The following is a 23,993-nucleotide window of genomic DNA, read 5'->3' on the forward strand; positions in this document are numbered from 1 at the left end:
GTACTTTAATGGATGAGAAAAGTGAGAGTTGACCACCTCCTTACCTCAGCAGCCGGGTTTTAAAGCAGGCAGCCAGGCCGAGCTCAGCCTCCAATCAAACCTTAGCTTTCTTTGGGGTAGGTGGTGAGGCTCTTTCCCTTGCATTTCAGAGTTAGAGCCCTACTTACTGCCTTCTCCCACCCCTATGTGTAGCCAGGGAAACCTAGGCCCAGAAACATAGAGCCTTACGCCAGCGTCCCGCTGCGCGAGCCTGGGTTGGAACCCAGGTCCTGAGTCGGAACCCAGGTCCTGAGTCGCCCCCGCTCTCCCTCCCAGTGCGGCTCACCTCTCCATGGGCTGGATAATTAGCTGTGTCTGATTAGCAGTGATTGCAGCCCCCTGCGGGGCAGAAGAGAAAGCCCGCCTCTGGTGCGGTGGGGCAAGGAGAGCCCCTCTCTTCTGCTCAGACCCTGGCTCAGCCGCTGGTTCTGGACAAGGCAGGCTGCGGAGGGCAGTGGGGCAAGGGCCCAGGGAGCACCAGGAACCCAGGGCCAGGGCAAACGTGCTTTAATCCAAAATCAGGAAACCGAGGCTGAGTTGAGGAGGGTTCTGGGGGGAGATTATCTGAATTCTAATCCTGACTCTACCATTAAGTCTGGTTGTGTGGCCTTGGGGGTTACTTATCCTCTCTGAGCCTCAGTTTCTTCATCCATAAAATGGGAAGATAATAACAGTTCCTTCCAGACGGGGCACTATGGCTCACACCTGTAATCCTAGGGCTTTGGGAGGCCTAGGCAGGAGGCTGCCTTGAGGCCAGGAGTTTGAGACCAGCCTGGGCAACATAGCAAGACCCCTATCTCTAAAAATAAAAATTAGGCAGGCTTGGTGGCATGGGCCTGTAGTCCTAGCTGCTCAGGATTCTGAAGCAGGAGGATTGTGTGAGCCCAGGAGTTTGAGGCTGTAGTGAGCTACAGTCGCACCACTGCACTCCAGCCTGGTTGGCAGTGAGACCATGTCTCGATAATATAATGATAACAATATTTCCTTCCCCTCTGGGTTGTTATGAGCACAAAATAAGACTTTGCAGGTAGCTTGTCTGACAGGACTTAAGCACTCAAGAAGCATTGTTTGACCAGGCGCGGTGGCTCATGCCTATAATCCCAGCACTTTGGGAGGCTGAGAAGGGCAGACCACTTGAGGTCAGGCGTTTGAGACCAGCCTGGCCAACATGGTGAAACCCCATCTCTACTAAAAATACAAAAATTAGCCAGGCATGGTGGCGGGTGCCTGTAATCCCAGCTACTCGGGAGGCTGAGGCACGAGGATCACTTGAACTCAGGAGGCAGAGGTTGCAGTGAGATGAGATCATGCAATTGCACTCCAGCCTGGGTGACAGAGTGAGACTCTCAAAAAAAAAAAAAAAAAAAGCATCATTATTCTTAACCAAATCCCTGAAACTGGGAGAAGCCGCTAACTGGCTTTCTAACCAGAGACTGGATGACCCATGGATGGAGGCAGGAGAAGCTCTCCCATGGGGGCCTAGGAGCAGCCTGAGGCAGCCCTGCTTCCCCCGCTTTGGGAGCCCCTCAGATCTTGGAGGTGGGTGAGGACGAAACACCGGGAATTGATTGGCTGGGTGTGCCAGGAGCGCTGGGTCCTGGGTGAAGTCATTCAGGTGAATCCCATCTCCAGGCGAGGAAACAGGTGCAGCCAGCCGGGGGCCTTGCACAGATCAGAAATTGTGCCCTGGGACCCTCTGACCCCATGACTCCGGGGGCAGGTGGGGGGCCAGGCTGAAGCTCCTTCTTCTTCTTGGAAAGTTGCTTGGGCCCTGGGCGGTCCTGCCAGTCCCAGACCCCACCAAGGTCCCACCAAGGTCCTGCCAAGGCTGGGAACTGGGCTAAACAGAGCAGGGAGGATTGAATGGAGGACGCCAGACAAAATCCAATTAAAATGCCAGCCTTGGTGAATTCCCCATTTTAATTTTCCACAAATTAGTTTAAAGAGGGGGATGGAAATGAAGATATTAGATTTTTTTTAGAGCCAAAAGGGAAAATCCTTTGAGGATTATATTCCTTGTTTCTCTTTAAAAAATAAAATCACTCTCAGCCAGGGGACTTGGGGGATTTTCGGGCTCCACCCCCCTTGGGTGGTTTTCAGGACCTACCTGTTAGGGTGCAGGATGGTAACCGCTTTATCATAGAAAGCACCATTTCCTGAGTCAGCACTCACTGTGCGCCTTCCTCACCACCCTTCAGGTCAGCATCACTGCACCTGTTTACACATACCTGAGGCCCAGAGAGATGAAGTGATTTGTCTGAGGTCACACAGCTAGGAGGTAGCAGAGCCCAGTTCTAGCATGAATGCGTTTCCCACTGCAGCCAGGCCCTTGTTCAGCCGAAGACCCTGGTCCAGGCCTCGTCCTTACTCCCCGGTCTCCATCACCCTGCTTCAGGAACCTGCAGAGTTAAGAGATGATAGATTCCAGCCTGCCTGCTGCATCCTGCGGGACTCGCCAGAGGACATTAGTATTCGAGGCCCCATGGACTTCCTGGCCTTCACCCAAGGTGGGGAAGGCCCCCCTCCTGGCTCCTCCAGGGTGGCAGTGATTTCTGACACCACCACCCACCCCCCAGTGCAGGAGCTGAGTCTTGGTTTGCCATTAGGCAACCTAAGCCTGGGACCCAGCCCATTCATCACTGTCTTCTGGCAAAGGCCAGCTCCTGCCCTCTCCCCCAAGTGACTGGCCCTGGCAGCCAGTGCCCTTGATCTCACAATAATGTCCTCCACCCCCATGCCCCTACCCCATCTTCCTGTCTACTGGAAATAATTCACTTTTCCTGTATGGAAACAATACAAGCTTAGATTCAGCATCAGCATACCCTCCCAGCCTGCCACATAGGCAGCAGTCCCCCAAGCTTCAAATCCCAAAGGCATTCCCACGCTTTGCTCCAAGACCTGTGGGAGGATTATTGGCAGAGACAAAGCTCCCACTCTCCTGGACTGTGTGCTCTTAGACAAGTGATTTAACCTCCTTGTGCCTCCATTTCCTCATCTGCAAAATGGGTATTATAAAAATCTAGCCTGAAATGTTGTGATAAGTGTTCAATGAAAGCACAGACTTGCCAGGCTCTGGTACACACAGAGGATTCTTGGTAAATGTTACCCCTTCCCTCCAAAAACAGGAGACAAAAGACCCAGCTGGGATGGGATTCTACATGGGAAGAGGTACGAGAGGGACTGAAGGAATGAGACAAAGCTTCCATGCCAGGTGTGGTGTCTCATGCCTGTAATCCCAGCACTTTGGGAGTCTGAAGCCAGTGGATCGCCTGAGGTCAGGAGTTCAAGATCAGCCTGGCCAACATGGTGAAACCCCATTTCTACTAAAAATACAAAAATTAGTTGGGTATGGTGGTGAACACCTGTGATCCCAGCTACTCGGGAGGCTGAGGCAGGAGAATCACCTGAACCCGGGAGGCAGAGGTTGCAGTGAGCCGAGATCACACCACTGCACTCTAGCCAGGGCAACAGAGCGAGACTCCGTCTCAAAAAAAAAAAAAAAAAGAAAAAGAAAAAAAAAAAGCTCCTGGTACTGGAGTCCACTGAAGCATCAGGGAACAGGGGATGGATGAAAATGTCTCCACTGCCTTCCTAGCCCAGTGGAAAGAGCTTCAAGTCACAGGACAGGTGCTCGAGGTCAGACCTCAAACTTCCCAGATCAGTGGCGTTGTAGCAGCTTCCCTGCATGTGGCCTGGAGCCTGGGACTGGAGGAGCCAGACCTTCAAGTCTCGGTGTGAGCTTGTTGAGGGGGTAACCCTCAGATGCTGCCGGCAGCTGGTGGGCTGGAGTCTAGCTTAGGGAGCTAACTGAATCTGGGGTTGTGCCAGATCTATGTGTGAGCAGAGGTTTGGGGGATGTCTGTACTACAGAGTGAACCCTGACTTTGAGGCTGACTCTTGCAAAGCTCCAGCCTCAAGATTTAGCGGCTCTGTTCAGCTGGTGCAAAAGTGAATGTGCTTCTCACCATTCCTTTCAACAGCAAAGATTTCAGCCACTTTTGCACCAATCTAGTACATTTGATGCTGTTGAAGCCGAGCTGAACCGCCAGCCTGTCTATGAGCTCATGCCTGGGGGAGATCAGAATTTGAGGTAAGCTATGAATTCGGAGTACCCGCACAGTGAACCTCAAAATCTTGGATTATCTGTGAGCCTATGTATCGGGGTCATCTGAATCTGGATGTGAACTCACAACCGAGGAATGGGGTCTGTTTGGGAGCCCAGCTTATGGGGGCCACACCAGCCCTAGAGGTGTATTTGGGAAGGACACGGGCCTCTCAGGGCAGTAAGGAGTGACTCTAAGGCAGATTCTGAGCAGCTAGTGAACGCCCACCCAGTTCCGTACCCTTTTGTTCATCTTGCACCCCTCTTTCAACGCACGCAATCCTAACCTTGGTCTCGCCACTCCCCAGCATCCTGCCCTCCCACCCCCTGATCTACTCTGAATTGCTGTCCCTCTGGGAATTACAGTTGCTGAACCCAAGTCTCAGGTGCCCCCACTTTCCTTCCCTGGGGCAAGAAGAGTCAAGGGACGGGGGGAGAAAGAGCCCGCCATTCCCTCCTCCTCCAACAGGGCAAATCCTCCCCAAATCGCCCTTCAGGGCCCAGGAAAAACAGATCCGATTCTTGGGGAGCTTGGAGGCCTGCTGCCTTATCTAAGTCTCTGGAACAAGCATTTTGCATTTATTTCCCCAAATGTGTTGCCGAATTGCGTTCCAGCCCATGGCTCCCAGCCATCTGCAGAGAGAAATCCAGTTAGACCTTGTATAATAAGTTCCTGACAATCTTGCTGAGGACGCTGGGTCATAAAAGTCTCCTGGTTTTATCGCCGGTAACAGACACGGAGTGAAATTAAGTTGTCTTATCAAATTTAGATAATATATATCCCTCTAGAGTAGCAGGCTCTGCATGGGCTTTCACGGTGTGAGCCCAGGAGGGGAACAGGGAGTGGCGGAATGTTCCTGGGGATGTGGCTCGGGGTGGGGGCCGTCCTGGAGAACCTGGCAGGACTGACAGGCAGCAGGGCAGGGTTACCAGCATCCCAGGTTTCAATGTCAAGCAGACCTGGGTTAGAAACCTGGCTCTATCATTCCCATGCTGAGAGAACTTGGAAAATTTACTGCTGAGGGCCTCAGTTTCCTCATCTGTAAAGCAGGCAGATGCCTGCCTCCTGGGTTATTGTGAAATTTAAATGAGATGCTACATGCAACAGGCTTAGCCCAGTGCTTGGCATGTAGTGAGCACTCGATACATGTTGTCTGTGGACCAGGCATGGCAGCTCATACCTGTAATCCCAACGCTTTGGGAGGCCAAGACAGGAGGATCGCTTGAGGCTAGGAGTTTGAGACCAGCCTGGGCAACATAGGGAAACTCTGTTACTACCAAAATAAAAATAAAAAATTAGCCTGGCATGATGGCTGTGCCTATAGTCCCAGTTACTAGGGAGGCTAAGGCAGGAGGATCGCCTGAGTCCAGGAGGTCAGAGCTGCAGTGAACTACAATCACACCACTACACTCCAGGCTAGCTGACACAGCAAGACCCTGTCTCTTAAAAAAAAAAAAAAAAAAAAAAAAAAAAAGTCTGTAATTTGAGAATGGGAGAAAAATACTTTCTGGTCCATTCTCTTCCCATTTTACAGGTGGAGAAACTGAAGCTCAGAGAGGGAGTGGACATGGACAGTGGTCACACAGGCAGACCGGGTTCTCAGTCACTAGTTCAGGGCTGAGCAATCCCAACTGACCACTACCCCAATCAAGCCTTCTGAAAGAGGCTGGAAGTTGCCCTTTCCTGCCTTTGCTGTGGTCCTGCCATTCAGTGCCTTGCCAGGGAAATGGACGTACATGGTAAGACGCCTGGCTGTCCCTTGGCTCCAGAAATGGATTCTCAGGACATTGCCCAGTGCCAGGCTTCTCTAGGCCTCCCCAGCTGGTTCAGGGAAGCTTGTCTGATCGTCCCAGGAGGGGACTGTCATACCAGAGTTGACCTACTTTTCTCCCACAGCCAGGATGCCTCTCTCTGGCAACTTCGCATTTTAGTTTACATACCTCCAGTGATGCAGAGATCATTACCTTACCAGGCAATCATTCCATTTCCCCATCCTGGACTTAAGACAAACCCAAATGTTCTGACTTCCAAGCTAAGACTCATTCATTCTAGAACTACACCCTGTCACCACAACTTTCTCTCAGCATGGCCTGAGTATGTGTGAACCTGTATGTGTGTTGGTGGGTTTCTCTGCGTGTTCCGCACTGAGGTCTGAAGAGAGAGGAAATGAACTGGTAACAGTTCTGTATACCGAGGACTCAGGGCCTGCAACACAATAGGCACTCAAAAAAAAAAAAAAAAAACCAGTCACACAATAGCTAACCTTTACTGAGCATTCCATGTCAAGCATGAATTCCATGCATTAATTTATTTAATCATTATAATAACCCTGGGATGCTGTTACCATTATTATCTCCAGTTTACAGAGAGGGAACCTGAGGCACAGAGAGGTGAGATAACTTGCCCAAGGTCACACAGCCAAGACACAGTAGAGCCAGGATTTGAATGGTAAGAGTCCAGAGCTGTTACTCATACCTCCCAGGTGAAAATTATTTGAAATGAAAAAAGGAAGGGAAAAAAGGAAGGGCAGACCCAGGTAGGTATCTCTGTCTCTCCCAAGTAGCCTGGGCTTCTAGAGGACAGGAAACATGTTTTTCTCATCTCTTTCTCTCCCAGAATCTAGCGCAGTGCTTGGCAAATGCTAGTGGCCAGTAAACAAGAAATGTTTATTAAATGAAGTTTAATCCAGGCATGGTAGCTCACACCTGTAATCGCAGGACTTTGGGAGGCTGAGGCAGGAGGATCGCTGGCATCCAGGAGTTCGAGACCATCCTGGGTAACATAGAGAGATCCTGTCTCTACAAAAAGTCAAAAATTAGCCAGGCATGGTGATGCACGCCTGTAATCTCAGCTCCCTGGGAGGCTGGTGGGGAGAGGGGGGTGTCAAGACTGCAGCGAGTCTTGATCCTGCCACTGCACTCAGCGTGTGTGACAGTGAGAACCTGTCTCAAAAACCAAAAAAAAAAAAAGAAAGAAAATCAAACATGAATGTTTACACATCATACTTTTACATAGTCATATTTTTCTCCCCTACTGTCCCTAGAGCCCTTGAGGATCAGGAACTGAACAATTTTCATCTCTGTAGAATTGCCACTAGCCCATTCTGCATGAATTAGAAAAAGGTATCCCCTCTAGGCAGGCACAATCCTGTGGATTTGACTTGGCAAGCTAATGCCCCCTCGTGCAAAGAAAATAAAAAGCCCCCTCGTCTAGTGCCAGGGGTCCCAGGTTGACAAGGGGAGTCCCCACTCCTGCAGGTGCACCTCTGTGCAGCACACAACTTGAAAAACTGTCAATGGAAATTCTGCTGTGGCTTCCAGGGGCCAGGGCTGAGCCGGAGCATCAGCAGGCATTGCATTTGTTGAACGACTATTTGCCAGTACTCACCTTTCTTCTACCCTGTTTTACCCGCAGCCAGTCTGAGCCCCAAGAGAGTGATTGGTGGAAGGGCCACCAGCTGGGTGTGATGTGGCCAAGGTGCCGATGGGGGAGTTCACAGACGTAAAACGGACAGGCAGGGTCAGGCATAATTGGTAAATATTTGTCTGTCTAATCAGAGGGCCTTTTAATTAGCAATTTCATCCTTGCAACTGGTTTATTTTTTTTTTCTTTCTGCGGGAAGTCAATTAAATGTAACAGATGGAGGAAAACATGGGGGTTTCCTTGTCTCCCACCATCTGTCCCATCCCATTCCACCCCCAGCTGTGCCCACACCTCATTGGTGGGGCTGCCTGCCAGTTTCCAGAGAAGGGCAGTGCTAAGGGACATAAACAAAGGCAGGATTCCTGACCCCCGGGAAGCCCTCTTTGGTCTCTCTGGCCACCCTACATATGCAGGCTGATCCTGTCTGCACAGCTTTTGACCCCGGCATCCTAAGACCCTTTGCCAGCAAGGTGTCTCTTCCCACCTGCCTAAGATCCAGTAGCACGGGTCTGGTTGTCTATTTGAGCTCCGATGACAGGCCTGACAAGGGCCCGCACGCAAGAAGAGACTCTTGTTTATTTCAACAAACCTTTATTGAGTGTCTGCTTTCTGCCAGGCAATGTGTTGGGCACTAGAGACATAAATCGAAGAGTCCCTGCCCTTCAGGAATGTGTGACACATTGGGGGAGATGTTTATTCCTCCATTTATTCTTTAAATATTTATTAAGCAGCATGTGCAGGCCAAGCTGTGTGCTAGGCCCTGGGGACGCAGTGATGACTCCAACAGGTCCCTGGCTTTCAGTAACTCAGTAAGCAGAGGACACAGGCGAGTAAAGTCATGCATTCGATACGTATGTATTGAGTGTGTGAGCCAGGCACTCTTCTGGCTGTTGGGGACACAGCAGTGAACAGCACAAAGTCCCTGTCCTTTCTAGTAGGGGGAAAGACGATCAGCAGATGGATGTGTAATAGCAAGGATGATCCGTGATGTGAACAAAAAATAGCCATCCTGTGGAGTCGTATGGAATCTTTTTTTTTTTTTTTTTTTTTTGATGTGGGGTCTTACTGTGTCGCCCAGGCTGAAGTGCAGTGATGCGATCTCAGCTCACTGCAACCTCCCTCTCTGGAGTTCGAGCGATCTCCTGCCTCAGCCTCCCGAGTAGCTGGGACTACAGGCGTGCACCACCATAGCTGGCTAGCGTCGTAGGGCATCTAATTGAGCTCTGCAAATATCCGAATTCCTTGGTTTCGCCTATGAGAGCCCCAAGCCCTGGGCTCCGGCTTTCTCTCTAGGACAGTTTCTCAGCACTCGCCACCTTCTGGGCTGTGTTCCAGCCACACCCACCTTCTGAGGATTCCTCCAACCTGCCGTGCGCGCTGTCTTGAGGCTTTTGCCCAGAGCTTTCCCTCCATCTGGGCACTCCTCCTCTCTTCTTTGTCTGACCAACTACTCAGCTGAAGCATCCCTTTCTGGGAAAGCCCCCTCTGATCTCTCAGGCTGTGTTAGGTTCTTCTACTCCATTCCTGCAGCCCAGCGTAGGTGTGGCAGGCTCCACATCTGTCTGCCCACCCGGTCTTGGAGCCAGCCAAGGACCCAGACCATGTCTGTCTTAGTTCTCTGTGCTGTCTCATCAGCGCCAGGCTCAGTGCCTGGCACAGGCCCCATCCCCTACCAAGCCCACCTATATTGACCGGGTTGGGTTCAACCAGATGAAGAACAGGAGAAGGGACATCCCAGGCAGGGCCCAAAATCTGCAAAGACAAAGCAGCTTGAAAGATTCCTAAGTGTTCCAGAAATAGGGATAAGGCCAACATAGTCATTTTAAGAAGAGCAGGGAACAATCTAGAGCTAAGCACAGGTCTTGAACGTTAAACTAGGATGTCTGCGATTTATCCTCATAAGCCTATAAACCAACTTCGATCATTCACCTGAGTCTTCTATGACTTTGCCAAAGAGCCGTGTGTCCCTGTACTGCTGTTGGCCTTTTTCTTTAAATTATCGTTTTGCTACACTTTTATAACAGCTTTACTGAGATATAATCCACAGAGTATAAAATTCGCCCTTTTTTATTGAGACAGGGTCTCACTCTGTCACCCGGGCTGGAATGCAGTGGCAGTCATGGCTTACTGCAGCCTTGGCCTCCTGGGTTCAAGTAATCCTCCTGTCTGTCTCCCAAGTAGCTGAAACTACAGGTGTGCACCAGCATGCCCAGCAAATTTTTGTATTTTTTTGTGTTTTTGTTTGTCTGTAGAGATGGGGTGTTGCTATGCTGCCCAGACTGGTCTCAGACTCCTAGCCTCAAACGATCCTCCCTCCTTGGCCTCCCAAAGTGCTGGGATCACAGGCATGAGCCACCAAGCCCAGCCAAATTCACCCTTTTAAAATGTATAATTCAGTGGTTTTTAGTATATTCACAGAGTTGTGCAACCATCACTGCTACAGAATTTCATAACGTCTCGTTACCCTCCAAAAAGAAATCCTGTACCTTTCATCAGTCTCTTCCCATTCTTCCCTACCCCTGCCTCTGGCAACCACTGACTTTTTTTATTTCTCTGGATTTGTCCATTCTGGACATTTCGTATAAATGGAACCATACAGCAGGTGACCTTTCGTGAATGTGTTCTCTCAATTAGCATACTGGCTTCAAGATTCACCCATGTTCCAGCATGTGTCCATACTTCATCTCTTCTTATCAGCAACCAAATCATATTCCGTCGTATGTGCCTACCACATTTAGTTCAGCCATTCATCCATTGACAGACATTTGAGTTGTTTCTACTTTTGACTATTTTTAAATAATGCTACTATCAATATTTATGTCCAAGTTTTTGTATGGGTGTAGGTTTTCATTTTTCTTGGGTATATACTGAGGAAAGGAATTGCTGGGTCATGTGATGACACCAAGTGTAACTTTTTGAGGAGCTGCCGAACTGTTTCCAAAGTGGCTGTACGATTTTACAACCCCAGCAGCAATATACAGGCATTCCAGTTTCACCACGATTAGCCGTTCTAGTACCGTGAGATCACATTGTAGTTTGAAGTGCAATGCTGTCTCATTGTGCTTTTGATTTGTGTTTCCCTAATGACTAACGACGTTGAACGTCTTTTCATGTGCTTATTGGCCATTTGTATGCCTTCTTTGGAGAAATGTCTATTCAAATCCTTTGCTCATGTTTTCATTGTATTTATCTTTTTATTGTGGAGTTAGAAGAGTTCCTTACACATTCAAGTCTCTTATCGGATTTTTTTTGCTTTATTCTTAAAAGGAAAGCTATGTCACTATCTAAAATGGAAAAACACAGTGACGCCTGTCATACATCAAAGGTAACTGTAAAAAATACAACTCATTAATTCAATCAACAAATAATAATCATCTTCTATGATTCAGGTACCATTCTTGGCGCTGAAACTACAGCAACGAACAAGACAGGTAACATTCCTTCTTATTGTGGAGTTTGTAATGATGTGGAGGAAAGCAAAAAGAAACTGTCATGCTCAGCAAAAAGCAAGAAGAGAGGGATGCAGTGGTGTCTGGTGTGACTATTGCTGAGTACTTACGAAGGCCTCTCGGAGGAGGTGACCCTCCCAGCCGATAGCTAAAGGAAGAGAAGTTTCTGAGTGTGCACAAATCAAGGGGGAGACGTTCTGGGCGGAAGGAACAAGGTAGAACCAAGCTCAGTAGGTTCAAGGGCAAAAGCAGGGTAATGTGATGAGAGAAGAGTGGGCAGGGGAGAGAGGGATATGCATGGAGTGGGAGAAACTGACAGGAAAAAGAACCCAGTCACATTGCACCTTATAAACCAGAGCAAAGGGCTTGGATTTGTTGTAAGCACAAAGGGATGCCCTTTGAGAGTTTTAAGCAGTGAAGTGATGTCATCTGATGCATGCTTTTAAAGGATCCTCCAGCTGCTGTGTGGTGGGTTCGGGAGGATGGAAGCTGAGAGAAGCATGAGCAGCCCAGAGGCTGCTGCAGCCTGCAGGTGCGGGGTGATGCCGCTCGGACCAGGGCATGAGGAAATGAAGGGAAGTGGCTATTCCAGAGTATGTTTTGCAGGTCAAGTTGACAGGCATGGCTAATGGATTGGATGGGGAAGGCAAAGGAGAGGAGTCGAGGATAACTCCTAGATGTGTGACCATCTACCGAAGCAAGGCAGGCAAGGGGAGAGGCAGAGGCGTGAGTAGCACAAGGCCCCATTTCAGACTTGTAGATCAACAATATCTATTGGACGTCCAAATAGAAAGATCAAGAAGGCAGCTGGAAATTGAGCTGGGTAGAGAGGTGCATTTGAGAGTCACTGGTGGAGGCTAAGGCCCTGGGACTAGATGGAGCTCCAGACAAGAAGGGGCATGAGGCAGGACGTGAGGGTACACTTGCGTTGAGAGGACCTGTAGCAGCAGAAAAAGCCGAACAGGAGACCTGCAGGGAACAAGCGGGGAAGCAGGATGGCAAATGAGAAAACGCGGCACTGGGGAGCCCCAAGGAGAAGGGGTTTGAGAAGGAAACAGTTGGAGAAATCGAAGCTCAGAACAAAACAGCATTATTGAGTTCTAACCAGACTCAGATGTTTCCCAGTGACGAAGTCTGACCTGACTTTCCTTCAGCAAAGAATGTGAATGACAAACCAGCACCGAACTGGACTGTCCTCCTTGGCATCAAAAGAGAACCGTTCAAAGTCCCCCAGGAGACCCAGGTCACGTGTCACCTAAGGTTATCCCCCAACCCCAGGGGGCTCTCCTGACACCCTTTGAAAACCACTTTCATAGGCAAAGGAAAGTCATTGAAGGCTACAGGTGAGGGGAGTGACATGGTCAAATTAAAGGGGACAGAGAATGAGCTGGAGGAGGACAGGCTGGGCAGGAAAAGCAGGATGGGGGCTGAAGCAATGGCCCCAGTGAGAGATGTGAGGTCTGGGCTAGAGCAGAGGAAGCTGAACCTAGATGTCTTCAGGGGGTCACCTGAACCCCACCCAACCCCACAAGCCCCAGAGCCTAACACCTACTTTGCCACCTTGCCTTCTGCTCATCCCAATTATCCTCTCTTGCTAGAGAGGTCTAGCAAGTTGCCCAACATCACACAGTGAGTAAACAGTAGAGCTTGGGTTCAACCCCAGGGGCTCTGACTCAATCCATATTACCGTGATGGAGAGAAAATGGAATCCAACCCCCTATCCACAAAGGAACCCCTTTGTTAGAGCTATTCCTTGCATACCTCCAGTGTCAGGCAGCTCATGCCCTCCAGGGTCAGGCTGCTTTGTTGGTCAGGTGGCTTCACACATCCCTCTTTTTCTGTTCCACAGTCTGTCTTCCTGTAACTTATCCCCATTGGCAATGCAGCAAAGGTCTGGGGAATGCCAAGGTGGCATCGAGGGTAAAGTTAAGACTCTAAAGCTGAGCAGACCTGAGTTCGTAGCTGTGTGTCCTCCGGCAAGTCTCTTGACCTCTCTGGGCATCCATTTCCTCATTTGTGAGCCTGACCGGCGGTGGAACTGACTTCTGTGCTGTGAGGATTACGTGGCAGATGTTCAGCCATTGCCAGGCCCACAGCAAGCACTGGATAAGTGGGAGTGTCATCCACTTAGGATGACGAGTGATGAGGATCCCATTTAGGATGACAAGATCTGCTCTGCACACTCTGTCACCTCCTTGCCCAGGACCCCTCACTCCTCTCCCTCAAAGTCATTGGTCCAGGTCCTCAGCCCCAGGCCCTGCTCTGCTTCATCCCATCCTAGGCTTTCCCCTCTGCCCCCTCCAACTCCCTCCTGTGGCTCAGGTAAGCCCAGCTGCACCTGCTCCCCCTCCTAATCAGGATGCCAGAGCCCCCCACCGCCCCCACCCCCTGTGGAGCCCCATGGGGCTCCTCGTTAATTCATCTTCCTCAATCAGCTGTGCTCTAGTGGCCTCTCCACTGATTGCCCCTTTGTTCCCTGCCAGGCCGGTGCCTCTGGAAGATGCCCAGACCCACCCACCACCCCCTGGGCGCTGCCCAGATGGCCTGCCCTGCCCACCTGGCTCTGTCCATTAGGCTGTGCCTGGGCCTGCAGCCTTCTGAGTGGGCTGGGGCGTGAACGGGGCGTGTACAAACAAAACCAACAGCAGCCTGTGGGTGTGTACGCACAGGTGCAGTCAAGAAACAGACATACTTGTGTTAATTCCAGCAACACACACACGCACTAAAGAGAAACAGCAGCCACCATGAGCAGAAGACAAGGCATTATACACACATTCTTTTAAAGGACATCCACACCAACCAGGAAAACATACACACTTTTGCAGACAAAGCCCCACAAATCCAAACCACCAAGACACACACACACACACACACACACACACACACACACATTCCAGCAGGGGCTTGATCCACTCTGGCCTGGATTTCAGCTCCCTGCCCCTCCTCCCACACCCCTGCTTCTCAACTCCTTGGATGGGCTGGTTAATGCCCAAGGCCCTCGGTCTGAGCAAGCACAGATAACGAGGCAAATCTCATTTCCAGAGCAGTCTATGTCTGGCTTCCACCCCCACCCCACCTAATGTGAGCCCAGGGCTGTACTCAGATACGTGCCTACCTAGTCTGCAACATCAGGTACTGAGGGTCTGACTGTCTGGCCCTTGTCATCCCCCAAAGCTACTGTGTCCGTTTCTCAGAAGGGAAGGGTAGAGGTCCTGGGGCAAGCCCAGGGCAGGCTAGGGAGGGCCTGTCCTGCCCAGTGGCCCCAGCAGACCCTTGACTACTCAAGGGACCTCATCAATTCCCTGTGGCCAAGGCTGGCCTTGCTCAGGAGGCTGAATGATCACATCCCAGCCGGCTGGCTGCCTCCACTTCCAGCTCAGTGCTCAGGGTGGCAGGGGGTCCCCTGAGAGCCAGCTGAGGTGGGAGGGGAGGCAGGAAAGCTCTGGCAATCTGGGCTTGGCAAGTCTACTGTGGACCCTTCAGCTCTGAGGCCAGCCCCTGATGCACCAGCCTGAGACACAGCCATCCTACAAGGTCTTTGGGGAGGAGACCTCAGACACTGCTGGGCAAAGCGGAGGGAGAGGGGGCACCAAGCTGCCCCAACCCTCGCCCTGCTCCAAGATCGGTGCTCAGCTGGAACATGAAGTCCCACTACAGAGGTTGTTGAAATATTGAACTACTTCCAAACCTCCTGGTAAACAGGTGCGGCCCCCAAGCTGTCTGATTAACTCCAACACTGGTGCCTTCCCTTGCGTCTCCCTTCATTCCCAAAATTTAGGTGTGAACACCTGGCACAGCAGGGGTCCTCCACGCAGGTAATGAAATGTAGGAAGCATCATCCAGGCCCTTGGTCCTAATTCTGACTCTGTCTTCACTCCCACCTCACCCTAGGTGCGACCCCTCGCACCCCCTCCAGCCGCCCTGCCTCGCTCTCTGACCCTAGGAGTTTGGAAGCATGGGTGACACAGGACCCCATCACAAGCTGGAGGGTCCTGCATTCAGCCCCTTAGATACGGATCCTATTGGGCAAGGGTCTCCCTAGAGAGTTGGGGCCACAAGCAGAACCCTGCCGCACCCCATCAAAGGGAGGAAGGCCAGTCAAGTTCCTTCTCTGGGTCTTAGCCAAGGGGAATGGCAACAGCCCTTCCCCGTGAGCCCCCCAGCTCCTGTCTCACACTCCTTGCTGTCCCCCCACTGCCAGTCCCTCAATCATCTGTGTGGATTTATTTCACAATAATTTCATTTCATCTCTGGCTCCAGAAAGATGGATCAGCCAGCACAGTGATCAGGGAATCCGTGTTGGGCTCACAAATTTGCTGCCCCTCTTTGAAGCTCCCATGAAGTCCCCTGTATTTGAGGTGGGGGAGCGGAAGGGGGATGAATGTGACATGCCGATCTCTCCCTGTCACCTTCACTGGGGGTGAGGGAGGGGGAAAGGCGATGGCAGAAGGGCAACTTGAAAGCCCGAAAAAGAGAGAATCTCCCTGCCCTAGAAATAGATTCTCTCTCCACCCTTGTTACAAATAAGGCTATTTGTCACTTGGTTGCCAGGATAAACCCCTTGCCCCCCCGCCCAGCCCCAGCCACAGGAGAGGCAGTCATCAGCTGAGTGGCAATGGAGAACAGGGGCAAGAAGCAGGGGTGGGTGCCTGTCCTCCTCCCTCTCACTGGTCAGCAGGAGGCATTGTGCTGGGCAGAATGGAAGTCTCGACCCTCCTGAAAGGAGGGAGAAACACACACAAGCACCAGCACACGCACATCATGCGTATCTGACCAGCAGGCACACATACACACCAACACCTGCTAGAGAAGACACCACAAATGCAATAGCAGAATTAAATCAGAATAGGAGAAAGGAGGCTGGGATTTGGAATTGAGAGCCAGGAATTGAATACTGGTTCTGCTGTGTGGCCTTGGGACACTTACTCAACCTCTCTGAGGTGCACCAAGGATGACCACACACCCTCAAAGGACTGTTGTCAGGACAGATGAGATAATATGGGAAAAGTACCTGGCACATGAATGACATCAAGAAGCATGATTACTATTCCCACCCACACCTACCACTCCCTGACTACACACGCATGCACACACGCACCTCTCCACTCTCCACGTCTATCATATGATTTCTGTTCTTTCCATGACTGCACAATTCCTAATTGACCTGTCACCTTGACCTTCAGGATCTGCCCAGAATGGTGCATCCCCGAGTCTCCTGGGGCTGCATTCAGGTCTTCTACCCTGGGTCCACCCCCACTTCCCTGGACATTAGAACCCTCCCCCATCCTATTCCACACAGTCCCTCCCACCCCTGCTTGCATGCTCCCAGCTGTCTGGAAACCCGCCCCAGAGGTAAGGCTAGACAGAGCCTACAGGTCATTTGGGACAGGTTGGCTCAGTAGAGGATGGATGCCACTTGTGAAAAAGAAGCAGTGACTCAAATAGGGAAACCAGGTCCAGACTGGGGGGTCCTCAGTTTTGGCTGAATCTCAGAATCACCAGGGAAGCCCTTTAAAAAATACTGATGATTGGCTGGGCGTGGTGGCTCATGCCCACAATCCCAGCACATTGGGAGGCCAAGGCAGATGGATCACTTGAGGTCAGGAGTTTGAGACCAGGCAACATAGTGAAACTTCGTCTCTACTAGAAATACAACAATTAGCCGGGCATGGTGGCAGGCATCTGTAATCCCAGCTACTTGGGAGGCCAAGGCACGAGAATTGCTTGAACCCTGGAGGCGGAGGTTACAGTGAACCGAGATTGCGCCACTGCACTCCAGCCTGGGTGACAGAGTGAGATTGTCTCAAAAAATAAAAATAAATAAAATAATAGGCCAGGCATGGTGGCTCACACCTGTAATCCCAGAACTTTAGGAGGCCGAGGTGGGCGGATCATGAAGTCAGGAGTTCAAGACCAGCCTGGCCAAGACAGTGAAGCCCTGTCTCTACTAAAAAATACAAAAATTAGCTGGGTGCGGTGGTGGGCGCCTATAATCCCAGCTACTTGGGAGGCTGAGGCAGGAAAATCACTTGAACCCAGGAGGCAGAGGTTGCAGTGAGCCGAGATCGAACCACTACACTCTAGCCTGGGCAACAGAGCAAGACTCCATCTTAAAAAAATAAAAATAAAATAACAAATAATAAATACTGATGCCTGGACTATGACCATCCCATGCCACCCCCATGGAAATTTTGTCTAATTGGTCTGGGATGTCGCCTGGGTAATCCTAAAGGTTAGAAACAGAAACTTTGCAGCAGGGCAGGACCGAGCCCCAGCTCTGCACACTTTAGCTTCCTGATCGTGGATGAAGAAGCCGCTTCCCCTCTCTGAGCCTCAGTTCTTCTCATCTGAGATACGGACCCAGCCAACCCACGAAGGGCTTCGGGAAGATTTGGAACACCAGTCTTTAGCACAGGGCCTGGCACTTGATAGTGCTTCAGAGGAGAGGGGCTTCCTCCCAGGAGCCAGTGAGGTTCCCTCAGCTCTGGGTAGCCCTGGGGTTGCTGCCAGCCCACCCTGAGCCAGCTCCTTCCCTCCCGCACTGCAGTGCCCTCCCGCCTCTCTCCATATTAAACATTAGCCCCCTGCCTTCTTCCAGCCCCAGGCTCAGCATTTCATTCCTCCCACCCCACCCTGTATTCACACTTCCCTGGGGTCCTTCAATTAGATTCACACAAGGGTCCCTTCCTCCTCCCGACCCCCAGCTTCCCAGGTGAGGTGGGAGGGCAGGGAGAGGCGTCTCTGTTCCTGATTTTATCCTATCACTCCGCCCTAATTAGTATTCCAAGGAGAGCCCTCTCCACAGGCCCTAGGATTTGTTTGCCAGCGGCCAGTTCCCTGTCTCCCCAGATCAGAGTGAGTAATTCTGTCCCTCCCAGGCCCATTTAAGGGAGTGAATAATTAGTTACATTCAATTAGGCCTCTCTCGGCGACTGTGGCTCCTGCCTGCCTCACTTGGGGGGACAGGCAGGCTAATGAGATGGCACGTGTCTGACGCGGAAGCGGTGTTAAACACCGCGGACCCCCACCCTTCCGCAGGGAGCGGAGTCAGAGGGAATGGGGAGGGCTGGGGAGGGCTGGGAAGAGGGGCGTGTGGAGGGGAGAAGATGGGAGAAACTGAGGGTGGCGTCTCAGGGATGAAGTCAGAGGAGGAGAGAGCAGAAGGAGGAAAGAAAAAATGGGAAGTGGGAGAAACGCTGGAGAGAAAGGAAAGGCGGAGGAGGCACCGGGGGAGATTCACGAGGAAAAGGAAAGAGAGGTCCTGCCTAAAAGTTCATGAGGGACTTCATGGGAGTCTCTTCATAAACCAGCATCCAGCCCTACAACGCGATCCTATGCAGCAATTAAAAAGCATGCTGTTGGCTGGGCGTGGTGGCTCAAGCCTGTAATCCCAGCACTTTGGGAGGCCGAGGCAGGCGGATCACCTGAGGTCAGGAGTTCGAGACCAGCTGGACCAACAGAAACCTCATCTCTACTAAAAATACAAAACTAGCTGGGCATGGTGGCACATGCCTGTAATCCCAGCTACTCAGGAGGCTGAGGCAGGAGAATCGCTTGAAGCCGGGAAGGGGAGGTTGCAGTGAGCCGAGATCATGCCATTGCACTCCAGCCTGGGCAATAAGAGTGAGACTTTGTCTCAAAAAATGGAAAAAAAAAAAAAAAAAAAAAAAAAGCATGCTGTTGCTGGGCTAGTGGCTCAGGCCTGTAACCCTAGCACTTTGGGAGGCCAAGGCAGGCAGATCACTTGAGCCCAGGAGTTCAAGACCAGCCTAGGCAACATGGCAAGACCCGATCTCTACAAAGAAATACAAAAATTAGCCAAGTGTGGCAGTGCAAACCTGTAGTCCCAGCTACACAGGAGCCTGAGCTGGGAGGATCACCTGAGCCCTCGAGGTTGGGGCTGCAGTGAGCCGTGATCACACCACTCCAGACTGGGTGACAGAGTGAGACCAGAAAAAAAAAAAAAGCATGCTGTCCATTTCTACATAATTGGCATGGAGAGACGTCTGCCGTACACACTGCTAAGCAAAGAGGCTGCTTACCAAACAGTGCATATAATGATAGCCCAAGTTTTAAAAAAATGTTTTTGGCAAAGAAAACAAGTCTGGAAGGACCCACACCTTGTGGTTGGCAGGGGGTGGGAGGCTTACAAGTGGTCTTACTTCCCGTTTATTGCTTGGATGGAGGGTGTGATGCATGAGCATGACTTTTATAATTAGGCAGAACAATAACACTTGTTCAAAAGAGAACAAGGTGAGTCGGAGAGCTGGAGATGGGAAAGGAGGTAGCTGGAAAGCACGGGAGAAAGCAGCAGGAGGGGGTGCAGGCAGATGCTACAGAGGGTGGGAGGGAGCCCTGGAGTGAGAGGGAGGCAGGGAACTAGCTGGGCGCCAAGGCCGGACAGGACGTGCCAGTCGGCAGGGAGCCCTAGGGACAGGGAGGGAGGGCGGGTATAGGAAGAGCCTCATCCCCTGCCCACTGGCTCTGGCTGGCTGGGCCCAAGCTGCTGACCAACCTTGCTGGGCTTCTCCTAGGGCGCCCACCCTAACAATACTGCTCGTCCCAGGGGGAGCCCCTCAGGAGCTTCCCCATCTCCCCAACTCCAGGACCACTGCATGGATTTCTTTTTTTTTTTTCTTTTTTTTACAAATTAAAACTGCATCTTCCCCACCCCTGCAGGTGGGTTTGTAATTTGCTGTGCCAGAATCACGCTAGGGAAGAGAAGTCCTTGGAGGCAGGGTCTTTAATAACTTCTGCTGCCCAGGGAATTGACTGCAGGGCCTGAAGGCTTAGGTGGGGGAGCTGGTGTGTGCTCCTGCCTGGGGCCGGGGCTGCAGCGGTGGGGGTGTTGTTCATAGAATGAGGAGGACATCTACATGCAACTAGGCCCCTCCCAAGGGAAGTCCCTCAGTCCCAGAGCATCAGTGCCTTAGGCCCTGGTCACCTGGGGTGCACAGGGTGGAGCCTAAGCCCCCAAGGGCTCTTCAACCTCCTGGCAGGGTGCAGAGAGAGACATGTTGCCTAAGACATATTGCCTGAGCCGGCTCTGGACTTTCTCAGTGCCTCTGTTTCCCCACATATAAAAACAAAAGGGTAGGACGCAATGAAATTTCCAGTCTCTTAATCCTAGCCGTCTGTGACATGCGTTCCCAGGCTCTCACCGAGCTTTTGTTCGGGTTTTTTTTTTTTTAATTGCTTTTGTTTTTTTTTCTTTTTTTTTGGAGACAGAGTTTTGCTCTTGTCACCCAGGCTGGAGTGCAGTGGTGCAATCTCAGCTCACTACAACCTCGACCTCTAGGGTTCAAGCAATAATGCCTCAGCTCCCAAGTAGCTGGGATTACCAGCACGCGCCACCATGATCAGTGAATTTTTTTGTACTTTTAGTAGAGACGGGGTTTCACCATGTTGGCCAGGCTGGCCTCGCATTCCTGACCTCAGGTGATCTGCCTGCCTTGGCCTCCCAAAGTGCTGGAATTACAGGTGTGAGCCACAGCACCCGGCCACTTTTGTGAGGTTTTTGACCATTTTTTGGAATTTAAAAATAGAGTTCACATAAAAGTCCAGATTCCAGACAGTCTGCAACCCTCATTCCTGCTGGGCAACCATTGGAAGAAGCCAATGGAGGCTGCCCCCAAAGACGGGCAGAGCTTCTGCGTTTTGCTGTAGCGTCGGCCACCTGACCTGCCTCCCAGCCCCTTCTCCAGCCCCTGTGGGCATGAGTTTGCATCACCCCCCTACACGCATGTGCCCGTTTTCCTACTCACTGAATGAGCAAAAACCACAGGCTTTTGAGTCAACCTAGTTATGTCCAAATCCCAGCTCTAACTCTCGAGACCTTAGCAAGGCATTTGACTCCTGCGCCTCATCTGTAAAATGGGGATTGTAAGAGACCACGTCTTATGCAGGGCTGTCATACAGATTAAGGCAATGCATGCAAAGCCCTTAGCGCTGTGCCTAGCACACAGCGAGCACTCAACCAGTGCGGGCTCCTAGCAGTGTCACCGTGCACAGCCCTAGCTTGGAATGGGGCACACAGTAGGACCGCAGCCGATGTTTGTTAAGGAAGGACGTACTGAAGCCGAAGACGAGACCTGGAGATGGATGACGTTGCAGAGTAGAGGCTTCCCTTGATGGGGCCAAGGGAAGAAAGGCCTCCCCTCCCAAGCGTGGGCGGGTGTGGGGCGACTCAGCAAACGCCAACTTCACTCAGGGCGTCCAAGCCGCCGCCAGGGTCTTTGGGCGTTACCTTGGCGCCACCTTCTGGCTGATGCGCGCCTCACAGCCACCCCCTCCGTCCACGTCCGGGGAAGACCCTGCACCCTGAAGAGGTGGGTCCTCTCCACTATTTTCAGAACTAGCAGGATCCTTAGAACTCCTAGGGACCCAGCCCTTCATCAAGCATCCGGGGACAAAAGCCCAGAACTGAGAGTAACTTTCCTGAGGCCACACAGAAAGCTCCTGGCCAATCTCCATTTAGAACCAGAACTTGCTAACGCTGCCAAGAATAACCACCTCTTCCCTTCGTTAGGGACGCTAAGAAAAAACAAAATTGCACGTTGTTGTGCATGGCTCTGCTGATTCTCAGGGGGAACATCTCCCAGGAGCAGATCCTGAGCCTAGAGATGAATGCAGGTTGTTTATTTGGGGTTGAACCCGGGAAGCACCCGTGGTGGAGGGGGGCAAGAGACAGGGAAAGGATGGGAATCCATGCAGAGCGCCCTCTTTAGGCTCCGTGGCTCAGCCCCTCCAGGGAGCCTCGGAGACGCTGCAGAACACAGCTCACGTTTGTCCCTCCCAAGGGCAACGGAGCTTGAGTATCCACCCACTTTCAACCCTGCTGGCTGAGCGTACTTCGGGGAATCAACGCTCCCATCTACAGCTTACCTGGCCTTCCTCGGCACCAAGCATGTTTTCAAGGCCTGGAAAGGCCCTGAGGCAAGTGATTCCCAGCTTGCAGTCAGAAACTGGCTGTTTACACAGTATAGAAATATAAGCGCAGGCCTGTCGTGGTGTTCACGCCTGTAATTCCAGCACTTTGGGAGGCCAAGGCGGGAGGATCACTTGAGGTGAGGAGTTCAAGACCAACCTGGACAACATGGTAAAACCCCCGTCTCTACTAAAACTTCAAAAAATTAGCCAGTCATGGTGGCACATGCCTGTAGTCCCAGCTACTCAGGAGGCTGAGGCAGGAGAGTCGCCTGAACCAAGGAGGTGGAGGTTGCAGTGAGCTGGGGTGGCACTACTGCACTTCAGCCTGGGCAACAGAGCGAGACAATGCCTCAAAAAAAAAAGAAAGAAAGAAATTTGAAGACAGTAGTTCCCCCAAGTGTGAGCCCCGGGGCAGCAGCATTAATACCACTTGGGACGCTTGTTAGAGTGCAGATGCTTGATCTCCATCCCAGACCTACGGAATCAGAAACACAGGAAGTGGGCCCCGCGATCTTTAACAAGAACCACCTTGCAAGTAGTTCAGATACACGTTTAAGTGTTGTTGTTGTTGTTATTGTCGTTGTTGAGACAGAGTCTCTCTCTGTCACACAGGCTGGAGTGCAGTGGTGTGATCTCAGCTCACTGCAACCTCCAGCTCCTGGGTTCACATGATTCTCCTGCCTCAGCCTCCCAAGTAGCTGCGATTACAGGCACCTGCCACCATGCCCAGCTAATTTTTGTACTTTTAATAGAGATGGGTTTTTGCCATGTTGGCCAGGCTGGTCTTGAACTCCTGACCTTAGGTGATCTGCCCGCCTTGGCTTCCCAGAGGGCTGGGATTACAGCCGTGAGCCGCCATACCTGACCCACACTCGAATTTGAAAAGCTCTGACCTAGGAGATAATATAGGAGGCGTCAATAGCATCTGCTGCGGCTTTTGTCCCATTTGTCAGATAAGGAAACTGAGAAGTCAATCGGTGAAAGTGATTCATCCAAGGTCCCACTGTTAGGTGGCACATGGGTCTTTGGTCTCTTTCCACCACACCACCACAGAAGTGAACAACACTCATGCTTAGGCTCTAGGTAGGAGACAAGAATTAGGTCCCAAAGTTCCCCTTCCCTGCCATCACCACTTTGCTCCACTTTCTAAACCAAAGGCCTCCACCTGGTGCATCCAAATGGTTCTTAAAGCACTTCTGGGAAGGCTGCCAGGCCAGGTGCCCCTCTCTTGGCTCCCAGCTGCCCTCACAGCCTCCATCGGGATGATCTCTCTCCACATCTCCCCTTGCCCCCCATCACCCCTCACCCACCAGCCAGCAGGACGTGTTGAGGAAATCCAAAGCAGTTTCTTCCCTGGGAAAGGTTGAGACCCCTGGGTTAAACCTCACCTCGAACTTTTGTGCCAAGGTTCTGCATGGTACTTTGCATTGCTCTTCCTTCTCCTTCTTGTCCTCCAACCTTCCTCCCCTCCCTTCCCCTCCCCTTCCTTCCCCTCCCCTCTGCTCCCACTCCATCTGCTGTTCCTCCTGGCTAGGCTCCCCCTCAGTTGGCTCAGCAGGAAAAGAGAACAGGATGGTTTATTTTTATCCTGAGATACTGCTGGGGGGAAGGGGATACCATCTGACCAAGAAGCAGCAGCTCCTGCAGCCACAGGGAGGTCAAAAGGCAGTGGGAGACCCAGGATCTCCCTGGGAAGGAGCTACAGATGTCGGTTCCAGGGAGCAGGCAGATCTGGGAGGAGTTCAGGACCCAGAGTGGGGACCTCTGAGCATGGCACTACCAGACACTGCTGTGTGACTGTAGGAAAGTCACTTTGCCTCTCTGGACCTCCATTTCCACCTCTGTAAAAGAGGGAGGCATGTGGGCCCGCCCGGCCTGGGAAGGCTATTTTTTGCGAACATGAATCAAATGGGAAGAGCACTTTGTAACCTCGATGCCACATGTGAGCACACACAGAAACCACCCTGGAAAGGCAGCAACCTGGGACATTCTCATGTATCTACAGAAAATGCCCTCATTCTGTGAGCCTGACAGCAGGTTAAACAGCTCA

The sequence above is a fragment of the Sapajus apella genome, unplaced genomic scaffold (genome assembly GCF_009761245.1).
Source record: "Sapajus apella isolate SASKATOON/1434 unplaced genomic scaffold, GSC_monkey_1.0 scaffold137, whole genome shotgun sequence".
NCBI classification, from domain to species: Eukaryota; Metazoa; Chordata; class Mammalia; order Primates; family Cebidae; genus Sapajus; species Sapajus apella.